Source organism: Saccopteryx bilineata, chromosome 11 (genome assembly GCF_036850765.1).
Source record: "Saccopteryx bilineata isolate mSacBil1 chromosome 11, mSacBil1_pri_phased_curated, whole genome shotgun sequence".
Taxonomy (NCBI): domain Eukaryota; kingdom Metazoa; phylum Chordata; class Mammalia; order Chiroptera; family Emballonuridae; genus Saccopteryx; species Saccopteryx bilineata.
In genome coordinates, this window is record NC_089500.1 from 38,157,406 (window position 1) to 38,171,290 (window position 13,885).

Below are 13,885 nucleotides of genomic sequence, written 5' to 3' on the forward strand. Positions count from 1 at the left end.
CAGCAGTGTAATGAGAAATACAAACCAAAATCAAAGGTAACAGACATGTTTGATCAGAGAGTTTTTGACTGTTTCTTCTGTAATCCAAAAGAAGGTAAAGCACAAAAAGAAATAAAATAATGTTACAGAGTGAGTAGGATTTAAAATCTTCAAAAAGGTAATGAGCAGAATAAGATGGGATGAATTGAAAGCAGAAACTTGAATATTTGTAGACCCATGTACTATCCAGTATTATTCACTATACTTAAAAGATATTCACAGATGAATGATGAATAAATAAAATTTTCCATAGTCATATAATAAAATATTATTCAGCCTTAAAAATTATGAGAATTATGACACATGTTACAACAGAGATGAACATTAAATACATTATACTAATTTAAATAAACCAGGTGCAAAAGAATAAATAATGTAGGTTTCCATTTATATGAGATATCTAGAATAGTCAAACTCATTGAGTCAAAGAGTATTATGGTTATTGTCAGGGGCTGAGAGGAAGAACAAAAGTAAAGTTATTATTTCATGGTTAGGAAGTTTCAGTTGTGAGGAGTGAGAAATTCTGTAGATGGATAGTGGTGATGGTTATACAACTATGCAAATGTACTCAATGCCACTGAACTGTACACTTTAAAGTAGTTTAAAGAGGTAAGTTTCATACTGTGTATATTTTACCATAATAAGTAAATCATCCAAAAATATAAAATGAGAAGAAGTCTTTCAGAAATAGATTTTGGGAAAAATTTATTTAAATAAATATATTTATTAGATATATGTAGTAGATTTGCCCTGTGTTAGATGCTTTCAGTGAAATAGTAATCTGTCACTATCTGTGAATTATTTGGTTTATCAATACATCTACTTTGCTTTCTTCTAGAGAATGATCGTTAGTATTAGGTGAATTCCAGATTTCTTATATATTCAAATATGTATTACATCTATGATAATGTCTATATTTTGCTCAAATTTTTTAATACTCACTCATCTTAAGTCCAGACATTTTTATTATGGGAAAGAAAATGGCCACCATAACACAGTTCTAACTTGTCACTCCTACATTATCTATCAATTCACTGCCATGGTCCAGCCCTGTTTACCACTTATTCTCTGAAGACACTTGCTTTATTCGATGGTTTTGTTCAAGCAGTTTCTACATCAATGCCTGGCATGTTTATATTTCCAAAGCTGGAACGTTCTGGAATGTGCTCCAGAGTGCATTCTCACAGATCCCAACATGGCTTAACACTTTCCTTTTTCTGCATTTCCATGGAAATGCATTACTGTGCTTTTAAGACTACTAGTCACAGTCTCTCTTGTAATAAATTATATTACATATTTTACTATAGTTACTGCCTTGCTCAATAAAAATACATTGAAATGCTATGAAAAACAAATGATATGTGCTGTGCTTACTTATGTTTTCTAGCAATCATTTTACTTTTTATTTTTCTAGTATTCATTTTATAATACAATTTTATTAAAAAGTAGAAATTTATTTAAAAGACACCCAAGTTTAAAGCAAACATAAAGAGTCATGAAATAACTTCTAATATACCCTATTTTAATTTAAAATAATTCAGGACTGTAAACTTAATGAGTCTTAAGAATGAGCAGAAATGAAATTGAATTATGTCAATCCTCTTTCTCCTTGTTGTGATTGAATTTCACATTTGGGAAAAATTACAGTAACTGGATATAAAGCTATTGTTATTTCTCCAATTTAACAAAGAAGGGAAAATAAAAGGTTGACATTTGATATAATTTATGTGAAATGAATCAATGCAAATTTTATAGACTGCTTTTATGCATCTAATTTTATTTAATTTTGGGAAAAATAGCAAAGTTGATAGATTGCAAAGTTGTGTGCTTATATATATGTAAAGGGGATTTTAAGCATTGTAAATTTAGAGCACCACTGTTACATTTCAGCATCTCACATTTTGTTTGGTGCAGGGTTTGTGCAGTTATGTGAGTGCACTGGCACTGGAGTAAGCTATTGGTAAAAAGTTTCAGGAAAAATGAGTCATAAGGAAATTTAAAAAAATATAGAAACACAGGCTGAAATATAGTAATATATATATACATATATATATATATAATTCTTAAATTGTAGAAAATACTTCTGATTAGATTCAGTGTGGTTTAGAGTAAAAAAAGAATTGAATCAACCTGGTAAATCTCTTAAAGCTATATCACTTTCAATCACTGAAATATGATAGGAAGAAGTTACTGATAACAACTTCCAATTGCATAATAGTCCCAAGACTTACATTAGCAGTCTTGAGTATTACTAAGACAAATGTATGTAGGCCTTCAAAATCTCTGTGAAGAAAATATTAGTACTGAGATTCTGTAAAACTTTGCCTTGTTAATATACCCTGAGGATGGTGTTAGAGTTGAAGTTTAGTAGTGCGTATTCAAAGCTTCCCATCTCGAGGCTAATGAAGAGATCCTGGCAGCTTTACTGCAATGTCAGTAGAGAGTTTTAATGATTGGAGATTAATCAGTATCCAAGGCAACAATCTTTAGGGATATCTACACTCTTAAGACAAGGAAAAGAAGTGGTAAACATTTATACTACTGAACAGAAACAAATAAACAGACATACAAAAAGCACTTTTGCTCCTTAAAGATATTGCAAGAGTCTTGGATTTAGTGGTGCATTCACTTAATTAAAATAGCCAGGATTTTAATATTTCTTTCTGTGTAAATTACTTTTGAGAAAGTCATCTGCCACCTCTGATATTTCTTGGGCAATAAATTTGGATAAATTAGTTATTCTGCTTATTCAGAAATTCTGAAAAGTGATAGGCACTTGCCAATGGGCTGTAGAATTCCTGGCTCATTGATTTTTAGGTGCCAGAGGAGATTGGAGAAGCAGTGGAATGATATGAATAGAAATAAAGAAAGTAAATCTTTCTAGATTAGGCTTGCATCTATCTATTCACTAATTAAACATGGATTATGTTATTATATGTATATAAAAGTATGATTATATTATTATAGTGTTCTGTCCTTTTGCTTAAAGCTTATAAAGTCACTATGATTTTGAACTATACTTGAAAGAATATAACTTTCAGTAGAAATCTTTTAGACCTCTGCTGTATTATTAGTCAAGCCAAGTCCCTTAAAACTAAAATTGCTGTATATCTTTTAAACAAGGTAACTTTTTAAGGGTGAAAGAAGGCAAAAAAAAAATAATTAGGTGAAACTATAGGTATAAAGTAGAGTTCTGGTCAGACTGGGACAGATGGTCTAAAACTGAAATAATAATAATAAATATGCATTTTATGTCTATAAGTGGGAGTTGGTTCAATTCCTCAAACTTATTCTTATCAAAGTATAAGCTAAGCTCCTATAACAAAGTTGGCCAAACTAGAAAGTCTTACATAACTGCACAGAGGAAAGCAAGTGGTTCAGTATATGCAAGCTTACCTATTTGTTTGTAACATCCCTTACTGTTTTGTGGTCAGCTTGGTGAACTAGTAGTCACTGGTAGCAAGACCATATTTTAATCTATGAAATGAGATAAAAATTTCTTATCTTTAAAGAAAGTAACATGATATGTATACTTGATTTTTACTTGCATTTTAGTAGAGAAAACTTAGACATGTGGCTACATGTTACTGACTGCCTAGTCATCTGGCCTGCTGAAATGTGGACATGGGTAATGGGAAATATTCTATCGCTAGAAAAATGGGGATATAGAGAATGGGGGAATTCAGTTGTCTTTTTCATAAAATTGTTCCTCAAATATGATAAGCTGAAAATTACCATCACAGTTTCCATGAAATGCTTGTTAAATTGTACATCCCTAAGTCTCACATCTGTTATTGAATATCAAAATCTTTATAATTCATTTTTGAAAGATTGTATGTTTAGGAATTAATTCATTTTTTGCATGTGTTCAATTTACTGGTGTGTATATGTTCATAGTAGTAGCTTATGATTCTTTGCATTTCTTTGGTATCAGTCGTAACTTCTATTTATATCAGATTTTATTTATTAAGTCCATTCACTTTTTTTCTTATGGAATCTAGCTAAAGGTTTGTAAATGTTATCTTTTCAAAGAAGTAGCTCTTAGTTTCATTGATTTTTTTCTGTTGTCCTTTTATTCTCTATTTTATTGATTTCTACTCTGATTTCCATCATTTCCTTCCTTCTGCAAACTTTAGGCTTTGATTTTGTTTTCTGTTTTTTTTTTTTCTAAGTCCTTTAGGTATAAAGTCATATTGTTTGAGATTTTTCCTATTTCTTGAAGAAGGTCTTAGTCACTATAAAATTCCCTGTAAAAACTACTTTTGTTGCATCCCATTGATTTTGGTATGTTGTATTTTCATTTTCATTTATCAAAGATTTTTTTTTAATTTTTATAAATGATTGATTTTAGATAAAGAGAAAAGGGGAGAGAGAGAGAGAGAGAGAGAGAGAGAGAGAGAGAGAGATGGAGAGAAACATCAATTTATTCATGCATTCATTTGTTGATTCTCATATGTGCTCTGACCAGGAATCAAACCTGCAACCTTAGCTCATCAGGACAATGCTCTAACTGAGCAACCTGGTCAGGGTTGTCTAAGTTATGTTCAATGGCATATCATCATGTTTTAATGATTGTTCCCAGTTTTCTTCTTGTAATTAAGTTCTAATTTCATAACATTTTAGTCAAAAGAGATGCCTGATGTGATTTCAGTCTTCTTAAATTTCTTGAGACTTGTTTTGTGGCCAACATGTGATCTATCCTGGAGGATGTGTATTCTGCTGCTTTTGAATGGAATATTATATCTTATCTATTAAATTTGTATGGTCTAATGTTGTGGTTTTCAACCCCTGGTCCACCAGAAATTTTATGCCAGTCTGCAAAAGAGTTAACCACCATGACTTTTCATACAACATCAGGATGATTAATTCTTTCATGGACCAACATGAAATTTTTGGTGGACTAGCGCAAGTCTATGGAAAGGCATTTGAAAACCACTGGTTTAATGTATTGCTTAAGGCTAATGTTTCCTTACTGATTTTCTGTCTGGATAACTTATGCATTAATGTATTGGATTGTTATATTCACTTGTTATTATTGTTATTCTGTCAATTTCTCCCTTCATGTCTTTTAATATTTGCTTTATATGTTTAGGTACTCTTATGTTTGATGTATAACTATAAATATTTACAAATGTTATACATTCTTGCTAGATTAATCCTTTATCATTATGTAATTTTCATCAATATTTTTTTCTTATGAACTTTGTTTTAAAGGCTATTTTATCTGATGTAACTAGAGCTACCCAGCTTTCTTTTGATTTTTATTTGAATTAAACATCTTTCTTCTTCTTTTCACTTTAAGACTATGTGTGTTCTTATATCTAAAGTCATTCTCTTGTAGGCAGGCTGTAACTGAGTCTTTTTATTTTTATTTATTCAGTCACTATCTTTTGACTGGACATTTTAGTCTATTTACATTTAAAGTTATTATTCAAAGTCTTTATTGCCATTTTGTTAATTTTTTGTTTGTTTTGAAGTTTCTCTTGCTCCATTCTCTTTCTCTTGCTTAGGTTTCAGTTTTATTATCTTTTTTGTAACTACACTAAATTTTATCTTTGGTTGGCATTAGGCATATATTTAACACTTTTTATGCTTTTTATTTCATGCTTTACAATTGTTTTGTATGTGTAGTTCTTAAATAATTATGACAGTTATAGTTATTTTTACTACTTCTGTCTTTTTACCTTCATACTAGATTTATAAGTGAATAATCCACTACTCTTACTAAATACATATATAATTACCTTTACATGTGAGATTTTTACTTTCATTAGTGTAATTAGTGTCCATACTTTTCAGGCTTAAAGAAGTCTCTTTAACATTTCTTATATGGCCAATTTAGTGATGATTAACTTTTTTCAGTTTTTGTTTACTTGGAAAGTTTTATATTTTTCCTTTAATTCTGAATAATTTCCTTGGTGGTTGGGAAACCACCAAGTATTCATTTTAACACTTTGAAAATATCATGCCATTCCCTCAGGTCTGCAGTGTTTTGCTGGGAAACTTGGTGATCATCTTATGAAGAAGGTTCCAGCGTCTCCTCATTTTCTTTCACTCTCTGTGTTTGTTTCTATGTAGTTGCTGAAGCAACTCTTTACCTGTCTTGAAGGAGTGTCCATGTATAGGAGATAAACCTTATCATTTAAAGTCACCCTAATTCATGGCTACATGTGCTAGCTGACTTTATGATTATGTAAGCAGGCTGACTTTTTTTCTGATATATCCCAGTTGTTGATCTTGTGTCAAGATCTGTGATTATTTCAGAAAGAGTGATTTTTGTCTGTATGCAGATTCAGGAAGATTGGAAGGTAGACACTTAGATACTTTTAAGGCATGCAAAGATATACAGTGTTGGGCTGTATTCATCAACCCTGGTGAAATTCAGACCAGGTGATCTGAAGGTGTTCCCTTAATGATGATTGTAATAATTGGGCTTCAGACAATTGTATGAGCTCCTTTATAGTAGGTACTGGTAAGGTATAGTGAGGCTGACTGCAAAGATGGTGTCTCCTGGCTTAAGTTCCCTGATAGCACATCTGTAACCTCTAGCTGTGTGGTGAAGCCTCAGCCTTCCCATCAGGCAGAAACTCCAGGACAAAAAGAAAAAAAATAAGCCTTGCTCACAGAAAGACTGAGGGTGTGTTTCAGTCTGCTGTTTCTGTAGTGCTCAGAGGCTGGTAGCCTGTCAAGAACTGCCTCTCTGATTGTTTCAGACCTGTGAGCCACAGTAATGCAATCCCTGCTGGCCATCAGAAACAGGCTGCCAAGGGTTTTTTTGTGTGTGTGTGTGGGCTGAGTGCCTGCTGTCTTTGGCAGGGTCATGGGAGCAACACAGAGGTGGCAGTGCACTTGCCCAGCTAGCTTTGACAGTGGCTCAGTAGCTGTGGGGGATGTAGTGTTCTCATTAGCACTACAGGGTTAGCGCAAGTGTGCACCCACCAGTGCCAGCAGTAGAGACGTGGTGGGATAATGCATACATAGTCCCCACCAGTGCCAATGTCCATGGAGAGAGTTTCAACATGCTCTACACCTCCAGCAGATGCTTAGAAGTTGAAAATAAATTATCTTCACCTATAGATACTTTTCACACTTCTACTTTTGCAGTTTGGTTCTAAGTTGAGTGAGTCTATGTACAAACTCTCTAAGCATGGACTCGTTTCCTACAGCTCTATGGTTCTCCTGAACATAAGCCTTGTTGGTTTTTAAAAATAGACATTTAGGAGTTCATCTTTCTAGAATAGGTGTCAAGGGTTGAGGTTTCTAATGTAAGGTACTACCCTTTGCTAGTGAGAACTCTACATTTGTGAGAACTCTCCCCATTTTTTGGTAGCCATACTGGGGGTGGAGTTTTTAGCAAGACTGCATTTCTGCCTCTCCTACTGATCTCCTTTGTTGTGAGGGAACCATTTAGCTATTTTAAGAGGAAATTGTTCTATACATATGTAGTTATAAATTAGTTTTTTTTCATTAGAGTAGGTGAGTCAGAATCTTCCTGCACCACCATCTTGGGCTGCCTTTGGTATATACTCTTGATATGATGAAATGGGAATAGCACTTTATGTATGTGGGTCTTCTTTGCACTTTACCCAGCCTCCCAAAAAGTAACTCTCTCTCATCTAATCATAAGAAAAATATCAAACCAATATTAGCTGAGAAACATTTCACAATATATCTGACTAGTATTCCTAAAAATATCAAGGTCATTAAACATAAGAAATGCCTAAAGAAGTACCACCGTCACCAGGAGTCTAAGGACACAGGAAAATTAAATGTGAGATGGTTTTGTGAATGAGCTCCTGGACCAATGCAAAGACATCGGTAAGAACTAAGAAAATCTGAATAATGTATTGACTTTATTAATAGTAATGTATCAATATTATTTTATTAATTGTGACAAAAGTTAATATCTTACATCATACTAATGTAAGATAATAACAATAGTGGAAATAGTATGTGAGATGCATTGGGTTTATATGAAATATCTGTACTGTGTTCACAACTTTCTGTAAATCTAAAACTATTCTAAATAAACTTTTTTAAAACAAATTACCCTCTTTGACTCTTTCTTCAGTTGAACTTCAAATAAAATAATTAACATGTGTTTAAAGAATATGTTTTACGAAGGACACATTTAATAAAACTTTGAAATGTAATTTCCGATTGAGATATGCTTTTGTCTGGAGAAGCACAATAGAACTGAGGACACTGAGGAGTAGTCAGATGTAAGCCACCTTCATCATAATCATTCCTAGGCATTAGCTCTGTGACAGAACGGTAGTGGTTTTCCCAGGGCTATTAAATTACTTTCATTTTCCCTTTGGATTACTCAAGGCATTCAGAAGAGTTACTGTAAGTTAAAGATGTGCTCATTGTGACAGCACTGTTTGGAATCAAAGGAGGACATTCCTAAAATTCTAGACATATGAAATTATTTATACATGCTAGTAAAATTCTTAATGTGATGTCAGAAAATTTATGTGTGTCTGTAAGAATGTTTAAGCCTAACCAGGCAGTGACACAGTGGATAGAGCATCAGACTGGGAAGTGGAGGACACAGGTTCAAAATCCCAAGGTTGCCAGCTTGAGTGTGGGCTAATCTGGAGCAAGGCTCACTAGCTTGAGCCCAAAGTTGCTGGCTTGAGCAAGGGGTCACTCTGTCTGCTGTAGCCCCCTCAGTCAAGGCCCATATGAGAAAGCAGTCAATGTACAACTAAGGTGCCACAACAAAGAATTGATGCTTCTCATCTTTCTCTTCTCTCTGTCTGTTCCTATCTGTCCCTCTCTGTCCCTCTCTCTGTCTCTCTCTGTCCCTGTCACACACACACACACACACACACACACACACACACAGAATGTTTAAAATGGAGATTATCACAACATAAGTGGTTAAGAGACCATTTTGGCATTTTTAGTATGAAGTTATAATGGTTATGGCAGTGGGAATGTATAAGAAGATATTAATTTGAGAAAATCATGGTATCAGTGGAGATGGGGAAAAGAAGGAAGACTATAAGGGTTAGAATATTTTGATTCTAGTAACTCAGTAGATATTTAATGTTTGATGGAGTAAGAAAGTCAATATAAATCATAAAGTTAGAAGTAATGTGATTAGTGGAATAGTCAAATTGGTTATCTGGTACTAATCAAAGATATTTGTAGTCTTGTAGTCTTTGTTACAATTTAAATAGTACCCTCACTCAAAAAGTTATTTAGTGAAGACAGAATTTTTTTTCCAACTGCCTTATAGGAATGCAAAAATTAATAAGATAAAATTCCTAGAGATATTTTGAGCTCTTTATGAAAAAGTCACTCTATAACATTGCCAGAGAGGGAAATCACTAGAGCATGATTTATAGTTTTGCCACAGGAAAAACAGGAGAGCAGAAATTAAAGAATATGCTTTAAAAGATTTACTTTGACTTTATTATCATGTGAGGATGTGATATGTATTAATCTGAAGATCTCTAGTCCAAAAATGTGCTTTAAAAATTAGTGTATTTTCTTATTCAAGCTTTATCTTTTTGACTTTTAAGGATTTATTTATGGATCATCTCCTCTTTAAACCTTTCTCACTATAGAACACATTATCAACTCCTTCCTTTGAAACTCCCAGGAATAATTGTCTCTCTTTCAGAGAACTATGTTGCTTTCATCTTTCAAATAACTAACAAGGCAGCCATCTCTTAATTATCATCATTAAACATAGGAGGTCAAGATTAGATTTCAAAGGAGAGAGATGAGGCAATTGAGGATGAGAGAGAAAGCTGCCTCTGGTCCAGAGATTATTGTGTAGCTCTCTCTGGGTTCTTTTCTTCTTACCTCTGTACTAAGCCCGGTGAACTTTCTTTTAGCTAATTGTTTGCATGATGTCTGGATGAAAAATGACATTATGAAAATAACATTTATTTTGAAGTCAAATATCTAAGGTTTACTCTCCTTTATAATATATGCTATTATGAGCTATATAATCTTAAGCAAGTAATTGACTATTTCTAGCCTCACCATATTGGTGAGATGTTTCTGTGAGATCCAGGACATAAGGAGCTTGATACATAGCTGCATATTAATGGCTTTTCATTTTGCTTCACACGCAATGTGCACTATAAGAGCTATCCACTATAAGAGCCATCCACTTTTGTTACCTTTGTTTTGATTACAGGTATTGGAGTACATTTTAGATATCACACAATGCTCTGACCTCTAATATTATTTATGTATTCAGATTTTTATGACTTTTTGTGTTTTTATTAATCACTGCTTACACACTCTGGTTCTTATAGATATGCTCCTTATGCCCTAGAAACAAGTTAAAGTGTGTGCACTCTAAAAATCTAGTGCATAATACATATATCTCAAATATATCATTTACTGACTTCTGTTATTAATTTGTTTGTCTCTTCAGTGGGATTCGGAAAGTCTTACAAAGAATAAGTGGTATAGTACTAAGTCGACACTAATAAATGTTTAGTAGATGATTGGTGTTTGGATACTTAGACATCTATCTACTGAATGCTGCACAACATGGTCAAGTTAGCAAAATAGAATGCCTGCAATTTGCGGGTTGGGCAATAAGTTAGTTAAAATCTGCTTTTAGGTAATTGCTACTTTTTCAACAAATAATACCCTGATGTTTTCATAATAGTTACTGAAATTTTATGAAATCAATGTCAAATATATAAACTTTAAAATAGGAAACCTTCAATTTGTTAAACAATGTTAAGTTCTTTAAATTTTGTGAAATGTCAAACCAGTGTAGTACATTTATTATGTGCAGATCTGCACTATTATATATTTTTATAGTATCACCTTTGCCACTTACAATATCATGTGTCATAAACTGCTTTATAAAACAAACATAGCCTTATATGTTCTCTAAACTCAGTACAAATTTGATAAAGTCTAGTTCTTATATCCAGACAGTGACAAAAATCCAATAACTCACAGATGATTTGCCAACAGTAGGAAACATGAAAGAAAGAAATCATTTAGAAAATATAATTCAAGGTATATACTGGAGATGAACTAAAGTCTATCAGTTACAGCCTAGAGCAGGATATAGAACTCATTGTATATTATGATTTTCTACATCTGAAATCTAACATTACTGGACATTATAAAAGAGTATTTTCAAGTCCTAAATGCTCCAAAGATTAGCAAAAGATATATACCTCTAGTTGCACCAATACCTTTCTCTGAATACCTCTGTTAGTAGTACTATACTATTACAGTAATATATTTTTGGCTCCAGGAAAATCAAATTTTTGTGTATATTTCTTTAGAATGAGGAACAGCAAAAAACCTGTGGAAGACGTTTCATAAGGACTTAGATAGATACCAAAGGAATTGTGAATTAGGATTTTATGTTCAGAAAATCTAGTGAAAAAAGGCTTGCCTCAAGTTATGTATACCAATCACAAATATTATAAAATAACTTTATACTATTTATTCAAAATATATTTATAAAATATGTGTTAATTTCTAGAGACTAAAAATGCATGATTTGATTATTTTTCATCACAAAGTATCCACCCCACAATTTGTAGTCAGTTATTTTTTATATAGTAAATAATAATTGTTATAATTTGTAAACTAAATTTTCAAAGAAACCATTTTAGTAACAAGTAGACTGGTAGAGTAATGTAAATTTGAAAAATGAGGTGAAGGTTAATGAAAATTATGTTCAATATGGAGAAAAAACTGAAATATTTTCTAATTTTGAATATGCATGAGACTGGGGATTTGACTGACGAGTATTTGTTCTATTCAGGAATTGTTATTTCTTCAGATGTGATGATGATATTTGCAATTAAGCTAATTACAGTTAGTATTTTAGAAATGCATACTGAAATTTGATTGCTGAAAGGCTACTCTGTCTCAGAATAGTCTGGTGGGGGTGTGATAGTATAGTATTTAATATGATGAAGATAAGGGTAAATTATAGTCTGACTAGTTTTTTTTTTGTTTGAAATTATGTAATATATTTAATAATATATAAAAGTATTATATAGCTTTATAAATAAAATATTTTAGTATTACATAACTGTTTTGTATTGTCATTTTAAGCATTTACAGTAGTGTTTTATTTCTCTTCAGTTTTGTAGATATGTGGTAGGCAGTTAGACAGACATGAGCAGTACAAGAACTAGAGGCCAGGCAGCAATGGCTACCAGGGTGGAAAGCCCCATGTGCATAGGCTCTAAAACAGACTGATTCTAAGAAAAAAAATGGCATTGAGTTGCTTCAGAGTGTCATCAAGTACATATATTGTAGTTTCTTGTTAGTGAAGCCATAGACAAATCTGAACCTCACTGTGGACAAGTTGTTTGAACAAACCGATATGAAGATGGTGACACGAATTAACATCTGGAGGTCTATCTCTATTTCTTAAATGATTTTCTGAGTTAATAATCTAGAGACAAAAATGAACACTGGCAGGATCCTAGGCACACTACAAGATGCTGTCTGGAATTGAGATAAACCATGTTTACAAGAAAAATCAAATACAAAAATTAATGTTAACATTTATAAGGTAAATAAGAGTAATTTGTTTTGTCTAAAGAATTGAGGACCTGTATACCTAAACAAAGAAAGGATATATGACTCACAGGTTTGGCTTAATGGGAGAGCCAAAGACATGTTTTATGTTCCTGATTCAATTTTCTTAAAAGGGTTGCTCTTTTGGAAAATTGACTCCATGTACCACTTGAGAAAATACAGACTAGAGATTAAAACAACTATTCTAACACTGATGGAATATAGAGAAAAAAATTTCCAAGAATTGACTGCTTCAGACTACTCTATATTCCATCAATCTTACCCTTAACATATCAAAACCACAGAAAGATTGTAAGACACTTATATTAACATTAAAATTTCTCCTTGCCTGACCTGTGGTGGCGCAGTGGATAAAGCGTCGACCTGGAATGCTGAGGTCGCTGGTTCAAAACTCTGGGCTTGCCTGGTCAAGGCACATATGGGAGTTGATGCTTCCTGCTCCTCCCCCTGTTCTCTCTCTATCTATCCCTCTCTCTCTCTCTCTCTCCCCTCTCTCTCTAATAAAAATGAATAAATAAAATAAAAAAAAAAAAAGAAAAAAAATTTCTCCATAGTTCTGTACAATACCATGTGGAAAAGTGTCACTAAATGATTTGAAAATATTTTAAAAACATGACAAAGATACTGATATTGTTAACCAAACTATAAATATGTATTAGAACAAAAATCTATAGTGGCTGTAACAAAAATTATAGTGTTTAAAAAATTATTGTTTGCCAAAACCTAGTTTATATTTGCTAACATTAAAATACAGTGTGTCTGTGAAGTCATGGTGCACTTTTGACTGACACAGGAAAGCAAAAAAAGACGATAGAAATGTGAAATCTGCACCAAATAAAAAGAAAACCCTCCCAGTTTCTGTAGGATGATGTGGCAGCAGGTGCACATGCACAGATGATGACATAACACCGTGTATACAGCGAAGCAGCCCACGGCCACGCCAGTCGAGATGTGGACAGTACAGAGGAAAGTTCAGTGTGTTCTGTGGCTCGCTAAATTTGAATCCGTGACCAAAGTGCAATGTGAATATCAGCGCATGTATAATAAAGCGCCACTACATAGGAATAACATTAGTAGGTGGGATAAGCAGTTGAAGGAAACCGGCAGTTTGGTGGAGAAACCCCGTTCTGGTAGGCCATCAGTCAGTGACGAGTCTGTAGAGATTATACGGGATAGATACCTAATGAGCCCTAAGAAATCTGTGCGTGAGCCCACATCGAACTGCACTGAATAGGTATGAAACAGGGAGAGTTTTCCTTTTATTTGGTGCAGGTTTTACATTTCTATCATC